Source organism: Nuphar pumila, chromosome 11, assembly GCF_984573655.1.
Source record: "Nuphar pumila chromosome 11, dmNupPumi1.hap1.1, whole genome shotgun sequence".
Taxonomy (NCBI): domain Eukaryota; kingdom Viridiplantae; phylum Streptophyta; class Magnoliopsida; order Nymphaeales; family Nymphaeaceae; genus Nuphar; species Nuphar pumila.
In genome coordinates this window covers 71,117,449-71,129,795 of record NC_143259.1, presented here as the reverse complement: position 1 = coordinate 71,129,795, position 12,347 = coordinate 71,117,449, and the positions used below count along the sequence as shown (strand labels likewise).

The 12,347-nt window shown below is 39.6% G+C and overlaps 1 non-coding gene across 1 annotated transcript; it reads right to left on the bottom strand.

Annotated features, from left to right (window-relative positions):
- Window positions 1-2,711: 2,711 nt before the first annotated feature.
- Window positions 2,712-2,814, bottom strand: LOC149822421 (small nucleolar RNA R71). The gene has a single exon (XR_016426333.1). It is a non-coding gene; the product is annotated as a small nucleolar RNA R71 (small nucleolar RNA).
- Between the last annotated feature and the right edge of the window lie 9,533 nt (window positions 2,815-12,347).

Genomic DNA, 12,347 nt, shown 5'->3' with positions numbered 1-12,347 from the left:
AGACCTAACTCGAGTCAAATCCTAGTCTACATCCCTTTGAGTCTAGTCAAGTCAACCTAGCCTAGCCTAAGTCAAAGTCAAGACCACACCTAGGTCAAGTCTAAGACCAAGGCCCAACCTTAGCTAAGGCTAAACCGAGTCCACCTAAGTCAACGGAACCTATTTGACTAAGTCAACTCTAAACCAAACCCAAACCTAAGTCAACCGAACCCAACTAGTTAGGCCAAACCTAGCCGAGTCCACATTAGTCTGAGTCGAATCAAACATAGCTCGAGCCTACCTAATCCAAACCGAGTTCACCCTAACCAAACCGCACCTACCCAAGTCAAAACCAAGCTTCGTTGAGTCAACCGAGTGAACCCTAACCCTAGCCTTTGTTCTTTAGTGAATTAATTTCATTTAGTATTATTTATTTTGATTTTTATACTAATTAGTTTATTTATCTAATTTAGTTTTAGTGTAGAAGTGTGCGTAAGTATATCGTAATTGTTTCGTATGTGTGAAATGTGTTTTGTGATTGTTTGATTGGTAGTTAGATATTATTTAACTTAGTAGTCGGATTGCATTTTATTGTTTAGCATAGTTGCATTTACATCGTCAGTTAATGTAGTTCTAGTCATAATTTGCTTATCGTATTTTGTTCGTCGTGCATTTAGCGTATTTGTAATACCCATCTGCATATACACTGTGATACAGTGTCATTTAGACTGCATTAGGTTTGATTTACATTTTCTAGTGTTTAAATAGATTCATTAAGTGAATAGTGCACTCAAATAAAAATCCGATTTTTGCCCTGTCGCACCAGCAGTATTTTCTGTGCAAAAATTCTGTGTTTTCCAAAAAAAATTATTCTATTCACTTTATTGACGTGTTATTTGACTGCAGACCAAATTTCAGCTCATTCGGAGTTGATTTGGTCTGATTTTTAAGTGTTTTGCGAAAACCGCTTTTTCTGGATTTCAAATTACAGGACTTTCGATATCCTAATTTTTCTCAGATTTGAAACACTTATATCTAGAGTTCCAGATACTGTTTTTCCATTCTGTAAAAACTGTCGGTTTGTTTAATCTGTCAGTTGCAGAACAGAATAAATTTCGTGAAAATCGGACCTCGTTTGCCCTATCAAACAGTGTTTTTCCGATAACCTATCAGAATTCTATTTTACACTAGTTAGGGGCAGTTTCGTAATTTTCTTAATTTCGGCATTTTAGACCTGTTTTCAGTTGTTTCTGCATTTCAGTAGTTGTATAAGCATCTTACAGCATTAGTAGAATTAACTTAGTTAATTTTAGACTTAGTTTAGTATTTTATTTAATTATTGATTGATAATTAGCATTTGTTTTATTATTTTCGGAACATTAGAATTAGTTTTAGTTATGGTTTGCATTGTTAGAATAGAATACTAACTCTATATTTTTCTGCATTTTTAGGTTGAAAAGCATATTTAATTTCCAGGGTTATTGTCCAAGTGCGAAGATTCTCTAATTGGCGAAAAGACGGAAATACCCTTGGTGTGGAGCAGAAGATTTAGTTGCTTTTTCATTTTCCTTTTAGTGCTTAATTGTAATTGTAGTAACTTTATAATTGTAGATTGATATTTGTAATTAATAAATCAAATTTTTTAGAAATATCTTGATTAATTCCTGTTCCCTGAGGATTCGACCCGTACTTACCACTTTGTGGAAAGTCGGTTTTTATATTTTTGGTTGACGATTTTCCAAAGTTTTATGGAAAATAATTGTTTTAAAAAGATCATTTCAAAATATCAACCAAATTTTGGCGCCGTTGCCGGGGAATGGCGAATTAATTACTTTATTTCTTAGAGTTTGATTTATTAATTTGTTTTAGTTAGTTAGTTAGTTGTTTTATTTTTAGTTAGTAGGATTAGTAAGTGAATATAGGATTAACATAGTTAGTAAATATAGGATTCACGTTTTGTTCTTTCTAGGATTCACTTGAAATTCATTCTGCAAGGAGCGATTAGACAGGTGGGTTTTAGAAAAACTTAGTTTGTGATTTCCTGTATTTATCTTTTCAGTACTTTAGAGTAGTTTAATTTGTTATTTCATTTACTTAGTTAGATCATTCTGACATAATTAGTTAGCATATTTGTTTAGTAGTTGTTTATTTTATGTTATTTACATTTTAGTACCTGTGTTAGTTTATTTTTATTTTTAGATTTAGGTCGTTTGCTTACATCTGGTCTTAGTACCAGTGTATGCAGGGGCGACGAGGTCTAGGAACCCCATTACACCCATTTGTTGACAATCTAGAGAGAATTTTACATTCTCATTGAAGTTCGGCAACAATGGCTGACATGGATCCTCCACCTCCACCCCCAGTTCATTCACGTCCTTTGCGGGAATACTTCATTCCCACATACTATGTTCAGGCATCCTGCATTCGGAGACCCAATGTAGGAGCGCCTCATTACGAGATTAAGGCCAGTATTATTCAGATGCTTCCATCCTTTTATGGCCTTAGTCACGAGGATCCCTACCGACATTTAGATGAATTTCTCGAAATCTGTTCTACAGTCAAGATACAGAATTTCAATGATGATGCTTTGAGGTTGACTCTATTCCCCTTTTCATTGAAGGACAAAGCTAAGTATTGGCTAAAGTCCTTAGATTATGTAGAAATAGAGTCCTAGGATCAATTGCAACAGGAGTTTCTTCGGAAATATTTTCCCATTGGTCGTACGAACCAATATCGTAGAGCCATCACTAGCTTTTCAGAGCTAGATGGTGAGCGCTTTCATGAGACCTGGGAGAGAATAAAGGATCTCCTCAGGAAATGTCCCCATCATCAGGTACCGAAATGACAACTGGTGCAGAGCTTCTATGATGGATTGTCTGACAAGAATCGTCAGATGATTGACTCTTCGTGTGGAGGGACATTCATGTTGAAGAGCGAGGACGAAGCATGGAGGCTATTTGATACATTGGCCGAGAATTCACTCCACCATGCTTCGAGCTCTCGTTCGGATAGAGCCACACCCAGCATTCAGAAGAAAGCTGGTGTTCTTGAGATTGGTCCATCTACTGCACTACAGTGCAAGGTAGACATGATTGCTCAGAAGCTGGACCATCTTCTCTCAGGACCATCCACTACACAGCAGGTGTGTACTCTTTGTGCCAGTCCGGCACACGAGATCACTGAGTGCCCTTCGGCTGCTCAGTACCCTGAATTTGTTCAAGAACAAGTTCAGGCAGCTCAAAGTTACGTCAGACCGCCGAATAACCCATTTTCATCGACATATAATCCGGGTTGGCGTAACCATCCCAATTTTTCATGGAAGAATCCACAGTCTTCCACACAGATGCCTACACCCTCTCAGCCAGTTCGGCAGCCATCTTTTACTCAGGCATTTCAAAGACCGAACTATTCTCAGTCTTCTTCTTCTTCTGTCACTCCCCCGATTCAGAAGGAGTCTGCCCCGCAGACATCTTTTGAGGAGAGACTTCTCCAGGCATTCCAAGAGGTGAAAACCTCTAATCAGAACGCTTTCGAGAAGTGTAGCCAGATTTTGAGCTCACATACGCAGTCCATTGCGAAGTTAGAGTCGCAAATGGGACAGTTATCTGAGGCTATTAGTAGGAGACCCGAGGGTACATTGCCGAGTCAGGCTGTCATGAACCCGAAGGGCAAGGACCAGATTACTGGAGGCCTGTTTCATACTGAGACACAGCAGCAGGCCAAATCTGTTATGGCCTTGAGGAGTGGACGTGAGTATCACGTCGAGAGCAGAGACCGAGAGAGTAGAGAGAGGATAGAGGAGCCAGGGACCATTGTTTCACCTACGTCGGCTCGGCCATCATTATCATCACCATCTCCATCATCATCTTTATAATCTTCTTTATCATCGTCATCATCATCTTCATCCTCAGAGAAGAAGAAGGATAGGAGTGAGCCTTCTCACAAAGAGGAGGAGCCAACAGAGTATATTCCTCCACCACCCTATCCCAAAGCATTAGAGTCTCCTGGATATAGAGGGAAGCAAGGTGCGAAGATCCAGGACATGCTTGACATCTTCAAGCATGTGCAGATCAACCTACCTTTGCTCGATGCAATTCAGTAGGTGCCAGCATATGCCAAATTCCTAAAGGAACTATGTACGCAGAAGCGTAAATCTAGAGAGAGAGTTCCTAACAGGGTCCATTTGACTGAGCAGGTGAGTTCAGTACTTCAGCATCAGACACCACCAAAGCTCAAGGACCCTGGAGCCCCTATCATTGCGTGTATCATAGGGAATATCCGGATCAAACGTGCATTGCTTGATCTTGGAGCAAGCGTGAACATTCTGCCCGGGTATTTCTTTGATTCTTTCAGGCTAGGAGAGATGAGATCGACTCCGATTACACTTCAACTGGCAGATCGTTCTGTCAAGGTACCGAGAGGTGTCTTGGAGGACGTGCTAGTTAAGGTGGATGACTTTTATTTTCCAGTCGATTTCATTATTCTTGATATGGAAGGAGTAGGCAGCCAGCACCAGACTCCGATTATTTTAGGCAGACCATTCTTGGCGACTGCCAATGCGTGCATCAATTGTAGAACCGGAGCCATGGATCTCTCATTCGGCAATCGGAAAGTCAAGCTAAATATTTTCAATGCCGCGATGGGACCAGCAGGAGACATGGACTACTTTCATGTAGATATTGCACATGAGTTAGTGGAGGAGCAGCCCGAGTTGTACATTATTGAGGATTCTTTAGATTTGTACCATATAGAGAAGAATAGCGGTGTAGATGTGTCTAGAGTGTCGTCGGAGAGACCACCTTGGAGAGCCGTCATTGAGACTCTTCCACCACTTGCTGAGACCCCCGCCAAATCGTCGATCGAGTCACCTCCGAAACTTGAGCTGAAGCCCTTACCGGATTCACTCAAGTATGCATACCTCGAAGATGATGAGACTCTGCCTGTGATCATCTCGTCCCGGCTCACTAAGGAGCAGGAGCAGAGATTGCTGACTATTCTTCGAGAGCACAAGGCAATGATTGGTTGGGGAGTTGCTGATCTGAAGGGGATTGATCCTTCATTCTGCATGCATAGAATCCATTGTGATGAGGAAGTCAAGCCATTTAGGGATATGCAGAGAAGGCTAAATCCCAACATGAAGAAAGTGGTGAAGAAAGAGGTGGTGAAGTGGTTGGATGCTGGAATCATTTACCCTATTTCTGATAGCCAGTGGGTCAGTCCAATTCAGGTTGTGCCGAAGAAGTCAGGACTCACTGTGGTTGAGAACGAGAAGGGTGAGAGAATTCCGATGAGGACCACTACAGGATGGCGAGTCTGCATCCATTATAGGAAGCTGAATGTGGCAACTAAGAAAGATCATTTCCCATTGCCATTCATTGATCAGATCTTAGAGAGACTCGCAGGGCAGAGCTACTACTGCTTTCTAGATGGATATTCAGGATACAATCAGGTAGTTGACCATCCTGACGACCAGGAGAAGACCACATTTACATGTCCTTATGGCACCATCGCGTTTAGACGTATGCCGTTTAGGCTCTGTAATGCCCCAGCTACTTTTCAGAGGTGCATGCTTGCTATCTTCTCGGACATGATTGATGATGTGATGGAAGTTTTTATGGACGACTTTTCAGTGTATGGCTCTTCTTTTGAAGATTGCCTCCAAAAACTTACTCGAGTACTGAGTAGGTGTGCGGAGACAAATCTCGTCCTGAGTTGGGAAAAGAGCCATTTTATGGTCCAGGAGGGGATTGTGCTAGGACACATTGTGTCCAAGCGTGGTATTGAGGTTGACAGAGCGAAGGTGGAATCCATTTCCCGTTTGACTCCACCCACCTCTGTGAGGCAGATTCGATCATTTTTAGGGCATGCAGGTTTTTATAGGCGGTTCATAAAAGATTTCAGTAAAATCTCTCGACCGCTTTGCACTTTATTAGAGAAAGACCAGCCCTTTGTTTTCGGTGAGGATTGTATGAAGGCCTTTGAGATTCTCAAAGAAGCCTTGATTACTGCACCTATTTTGAGACCTCCGGATTGGACTCTCCCATTTGAGATTATGTGCGATGCGTTTGATTACGCTATGGGGGCCATTTTAGGACAACGCATTGATAGGAAGCCCTATGTGATCTACTATGCGAGTAGAACTCTGTCTGATGCTCAGATGAATTATACTACGACAGAGAATGAGCTACTTGCGGTAGTTTTCGCATTGGATAAATTCAGGTCCTATTTACTCGGTTCGAAGGTGGTTGTCTATTCTGACCATTCTGCATTGAAATATTTGTTGAATAAGAAAGAGACCAAATCGAGATTGATTCGTTGGGTCCTACTACTACAGGAGTTTGATCTCGAGATTCGAGATAAGAAGGGAAGCGAGAATGTAGTAGCAGACCATCTTTCCAGACTGATCGTGGAGACCACGCAGGATCAGAGGCCGATCAGTGATTCTTTTTCCGATGAGCAGATCATGTCAGTCAGTACACCGCAGTTACCCTGGTTTGCAGATATTGTGAACTATCTGGTTTCGAGGCAGATACCTGAGCATTGGAACAAGAATGAGCGTGAGAGATTCCTATCTCAGGTGAGGCACTATTATTGGGATGAACCAGAGTTGTTCAAATACTGTGCAGACCAGATCATTAGGAGATGTGTTCCGGAGGAGGAGTACCAGTCCATTCTGAATTTTTCCCATTCATTAGCCTGTGGAGGGCATTTTAGTAGTAGGAAGACGGCTGCAAAGGTTTTGCAGTCAGGATTTTATTGGCCTACACTCCACAGGGATGCTCATGAGTTCTGTAGGCGATGCCAGCAGATTGGAAACATGTCCAAGAGGGACATGATGCCCTTGCTTCCAATTTTGATAGTCGAGATTTTTTATGTTTGGGGCATTGATTTCATGGGACCATTTCCGCCTTCATTCGGAAATTTATACATCCTGGTGGCGGTTGATTATGTGTCCAAATGGGTCGAGGTTGTGGCAACCAAGACCAATGATCACAGAGTAGTGCTTAAGTTCATTAAGCACAACATTTTCAGTCGTTTTGGTGTGCCACGTGCGATGATTAGCGATGGTGGCAAGCATTTTAGGAATGTACAGATAGCTTCTCTGCTGAGAAGATATACTGTCAATCATAGATTCACCACTCCATATCATCCGCAGACTAGTGGACAGGTTGAAGTGTCCAATAGGGAGATTAAGCGAATTTTAGAAAAGACAGTTCGTCCGGACCACAAGGATTGGTCCCAGCGCTTAGATGATGCACTTTGGGCATATAGAACTGCATTTAAGACTCCCATTGGCATGTCCCCGTATCGCCTTGTATTCGGGAAAGCATGCCATCTTCCTGTCGAGCTAGAGCATAGAGCATATTGGGCTATCAAGAAATTGAATTTTGATCTCACCCAGGCTGGCAAACTGCAACTCTCAGAATTAGAGGAACTCAGGAATGATGCGTATGAGAATGCCAAATTATACAAAGCTCGCACGAAAGCATTTCATGATAAGCATATTGTCAGGAAAGTGTTTGAACCAGATCAGAAAGTGTGGCTATACAATTCTCATTTGCATTTATTCCCAGGAAAGTTGAGATCGAGATGGACAGGTCCTTACATCGTGAAAGAAGTATTTCCCCATGGAGCAGTGACATTATTCGATCCTATGACCCAAGGTATATTCAAGGTGAATGGGCAAAGATTGAAGCCCTTCATTTCAGATGCCTTGCAGGATGGTGAGTGTGAGATAGTGCATCTCACGAAGGCATGAGGATTCGAACAGGGGGATGTATCATATGTACATTAATTTATTTTTCATTTCAGAGTTTTTCTTTATTCAGTATTTCATTTCACATGTGCTAACTTGTGTTTTGATGTATGCAGGATGAATTTAACATTTAGTGTATCAGTTACCAGGTACAAAGAAGAGCTTTCGAAGAATTCAAAAATCAGATGAAATTCAACTTCAGAAGCTCAGAGCAAATCAGGTTGTATCTATCCTTTCTCCCATATTTTTGTTAGTGTCTTTTAGTGTGCATGTGCATTACATTTTTACTTATTTTGTATGCCACTAGGGATAGTGTCATTCAAGCATGGGGGGGTGGTTTAGATGCATGCACACAAAAATTTCAAATTTTTTTGTATGACTGGTAATCAAAGTAGGCATTTGAGAACAAAGTGTAGCATATATGATTGTTTTTGGCATAATCTAACAGTTTATAAATTTTTAAGCCCCATAAAAATTTTATTTTCTGAATTGAGTCGAATAGAGTAGTTATTTATGAGATAATTCAAATAAAAGATAGTATTTGATTGTTAGAAAATTTTGAATCACTTTAGTATAAGTATGCACAGTATGTTTTGTGAAAGAAATAAGCAATGGAAAGATGTGTTTGAAAAATGAGTTTAAAAGAATAGAGCTACGTTTAGTTGTTGATGTCTTCGTGAAGCCTAGTAGTGGAACTCAGACACGAGATGAAGTGTTTGAGCATCTTAACGAAAAGGATAACGAAGGAGATCATCTTCTTGTCTAAGTCGATATCTGTGGCCTTTGTACTTCGAGTAAGTAGAATCTGAAGGGTGTTTTACACCTGGTGCCCCAAAGCCAGCTGGTTTGGGAGCCACCGGTTCGAAAGCTTGTTACATGGACTGCATAGAAAGCCTAAGAGATAGAGACATTGCACATGCCGAGAGGCAGACTATACGTAAACTATTAGAATAGAAGGTCTAGTGACTCGAGCAATTAAGTCTGAGGGATACTTTGTATCTAGTGCCCTAAGGTTGGCCAGCCTGGGAGTCACTGACCCAAAGCTCGCTACACGGGTCACAAAAACTAACTATTCGAAATAGTGCTCATATGAGAAGAATGCTCAAGAAGCAAAAGTTGAAAAAAAAAAGAGTGAAAATGAAAGAAAAAGAATGTGCTGAATGAGAAAATTTTCATTGCTTAGGCATATAAGTGTATTACTGTGCAGAAAATATACAAGTGAGAATAAATGAGTAAAACATGAGAATACTTGACTTTCGGAGAAAAATCATGAATTAGCTACAATATTAGAAAAGTGAAGGAAAAGAATTTTTACTGTGGTGGCATGAGATTTTTAAACTCGTTTTGAGAATGTCAATTACATGAAATATTTGTTACAACTGCATTCTTAAAAGCTTAATATTTTTGAAAAAATCATCCTCGCATTTCATTGATGTTTGTGGGTAGCATCTCTGCAAACCCTCACGAGACCTTACTCGTCCACTAGTGTAAGCTAGGGGTTTAAAGGGCTTGTTGCATACGCTAAATGCAACCGTGATTCCTACGAAAGTGAGTTAGTATTATGCATTCATGCTTAGCATTTCTTGTTTTCGTTGCATATCATAATTAGGGTTTGTTAAGGGACTAACAAACATTCAAGCATGGGGGTATTTGATGATGCATGAAATGCACATCATGTAAACAAGTTTTTCATGCATTTTGTATCAAGTTTAAGGTTTTAAACCCATGTTTAGATGTGTTTTGATAGTAAGGGTTTACGGTTCGAATTTTAGAAAAATCGAAGTTAAAATGAGAGAGTTATGGCTATTTCAGTGTTTGGGCATGGATTTCGAGGTGGATCGGATCCATATCCGACCCATTCAGGTCAATTGGACCTTGGATCAATTCTTAAAAAGCCCAAAACCCAACCCACACACCTATCCATATCCAAATTAAAAAAGTTTTGCAGAAAACCCCCCAGAAAGTGGCGCCTAGCAATATTTTATTTTTTAACACTCTTTCTGAAAAATGTCAAAACTATAAATAGATTTTTTTCAAGAACCCTAGGCGTCTTTGGCTGTGTTTGGACGCCCCTTGCAGTGAATCTACTCCAGCAACTCCTTCCCCTCCATCCCCTACACGTTTTGGCCATTGAAGACCGGCCTATGCTTGGTTTCCAAGCATATTTCGATCCCCTTTGTGTTTTCTTTTCATTTCTTTCTTGTTCCTTGCTGTCTTTTCACCATTTTTCTGTATTTTTGCAGGTGTAGCAGAGGTGGAGACCATAAACCTTGTGCGGGAGTGCGAAACACACCAACAAGGTGAGCCGGCCCTACCTCCATCCGACTTTCTACCCCCTCCGATCGAGAATCGGCGCATAATCCATCTTCGGTGGATCTCCAATGTGTAGCAGCTGCAAAGGTGTCATTTTTTGGTGAAGTCCAGCATTCTCGAACTGTGTAGGACATCCATCTCCATCCACGGTCCGCTCTTCTTCATCCCCCCAGTCGTCGGATCTTCCAAAAGGTAGGTCTTCTTCTTCCTTCTCTTCTAGCTAAAACCGAATGGGGTGTTGGTTTTCTTTTTATTTTATTTTTTTGTGTGTTTCTTATTTTTCTTTTTGTTTCAACCTTAGATTAGATTTCGTGCATAGGCCAGCACGTTAGATTAGGTTTATTTGTTTGCTTGATTCATTGAAATCGTTTTTTTTTAGATTTTTCATCCTTTTCATTAAAATCGGCTAGATCTTTATCTAGCCGATTCTTCAAATTTTTCATAGGTGTTCTTGGGTCTGTTCTGCTGAAATTCCATTTAGAAAAAAATCCATTTTTATTCATCTTAGTCGTTGAGTGGTGAGTTGTGATTTTGATTTCACTTGAAAAGCAAAAATCTAAAAATCGGCTAGATTATTTCTAGCCGATTCTTGATTTTTACAAAAATATTTTTCTTTGTTTCGATTTTTTTTATGTCCAGCATGTGTATTGAGTTGTTTTGCTGAAAATTCAATTATAAAAGTTCATTTTAATTCATTTTATTCGTGGGTTGTGCTTGTGTCTTGTTTGTTTTCATTTTTGAAAAAGAAAAAAAAAAATCGGCTAGAGATATTCTAGCCGATCTTTACATTTTCGTTAAAAGTGTGTTTAGGTTGGTAAGACGTGTGGTTTACTGTGTTTAGTATGTTAACAGTAGCATAAACTTGTGTTAGTCATTTCATTGTTTTACGATTGATTTAACTAATTGTTTTAATCATTTTGTGTTTTTGTGTTTTGAGTCTATTGAAGAAAATTACAAAAAAAAAAAATCAAGTTTTCTTTTCTTTATGTTTTTAATTCCAGCATAGTGTTGTTCTTGTTAGCATTTGTGTAATTAGGAGTCCTTTTTATTATTTTCTCATTTAGTTTTATCAAAATAGTGGTTATTGAGTTTTATTGCTTTTTGTTAATTTATATTTTTATTTTTTAATTTTTGTGTGGGTCTTCTTCTTCCCCAAGGTGGGGCGGCAGCCATTAGAGCTCAATTCGAGCTCTAGGCTGTTTTTGGTATTTCTTAATTGCAATTAGGTATCTTTAATTAGGTTGTCTAGGTTCAATGTATTAGGGTTGTATCTCATAGTTGTTTTTAGGGGGTCATTTAAGTAGGTTTTGGTATTAGGGCAGCATTTACTTTTAGAAAGTCGTGTTTTTCAATTAGGTCTTTTCATTACCTAGGCGAGTCTTAAATTATTTGGTAGAATTGCCTTAAATTAGAGTTGGCAATTTTGAGAGAGGAGGCAATTAAGGTAATTGCATGTAAAAAGTTTTTGGAAAGAGTGGATTCTCCATAAATCGTGTGGGATATTTAAGGAGGAATTAAGTTTTGGATGTGCATTAAATTAGGAGTTATTCTTTGATCTTGGAAAGTGTTTTGAAATTAAACTAAAATTTCAATTTAAGTTCCACGATTTTCAGAGAGGAATAAATGTTCTTTACTCAAGTTGGGAAAGCAAAAATCATGGGGTTTTCTAATAAGTTGGACTTGTCATTTTCCAAAGTGAGAATTTAAATACAATCAAGAAGTGTAACTCCCGAATTAAGTGGGCGATTTTTGAGAATCCAACTCATTTCAACTTTTGAACTTTAGCATTTATTACCTTATTTTTCCAACCTTCTCCATTAAAATTGTTAGCTTTGAAGTAATTCTAGGGTAATTAATAGGTTAATACTTTAGTCAACCTAATTAACTTAGTCAAAACCCTAGGTCAAGCCTAGTTGCGTCAACCCTAAGCCCTACCTAACACAACTCGAGCCTAGTCCAACCTAACCCAAGCTTGGTCAACTAAGACCAAGACCTAACTCGAGTCAAACCCTAGTCTACATCCCTTTGAGTCTAGTCAAGTCAACCTAGCCTAGCCTAAGTCAAAGTCAAGACCACACCTAGGTCAAGTCTAAGACCAAGGCCCAACCTTAGCTAAGGCTAAACCGAGTCCACCTAAGTCAACCGAACCTATTTGACTAAGTCAACTCTAAACCAAACCCAAACCTAAGTCAACCGAACCCAACTAGTTAGGCCAAACCTAGCTGAGTCCACATTAGTCCGAGTTGAATCAAACATAGCTCGAGCCTACCTAATCCAAACCGAGTTCACCCTAACCAAA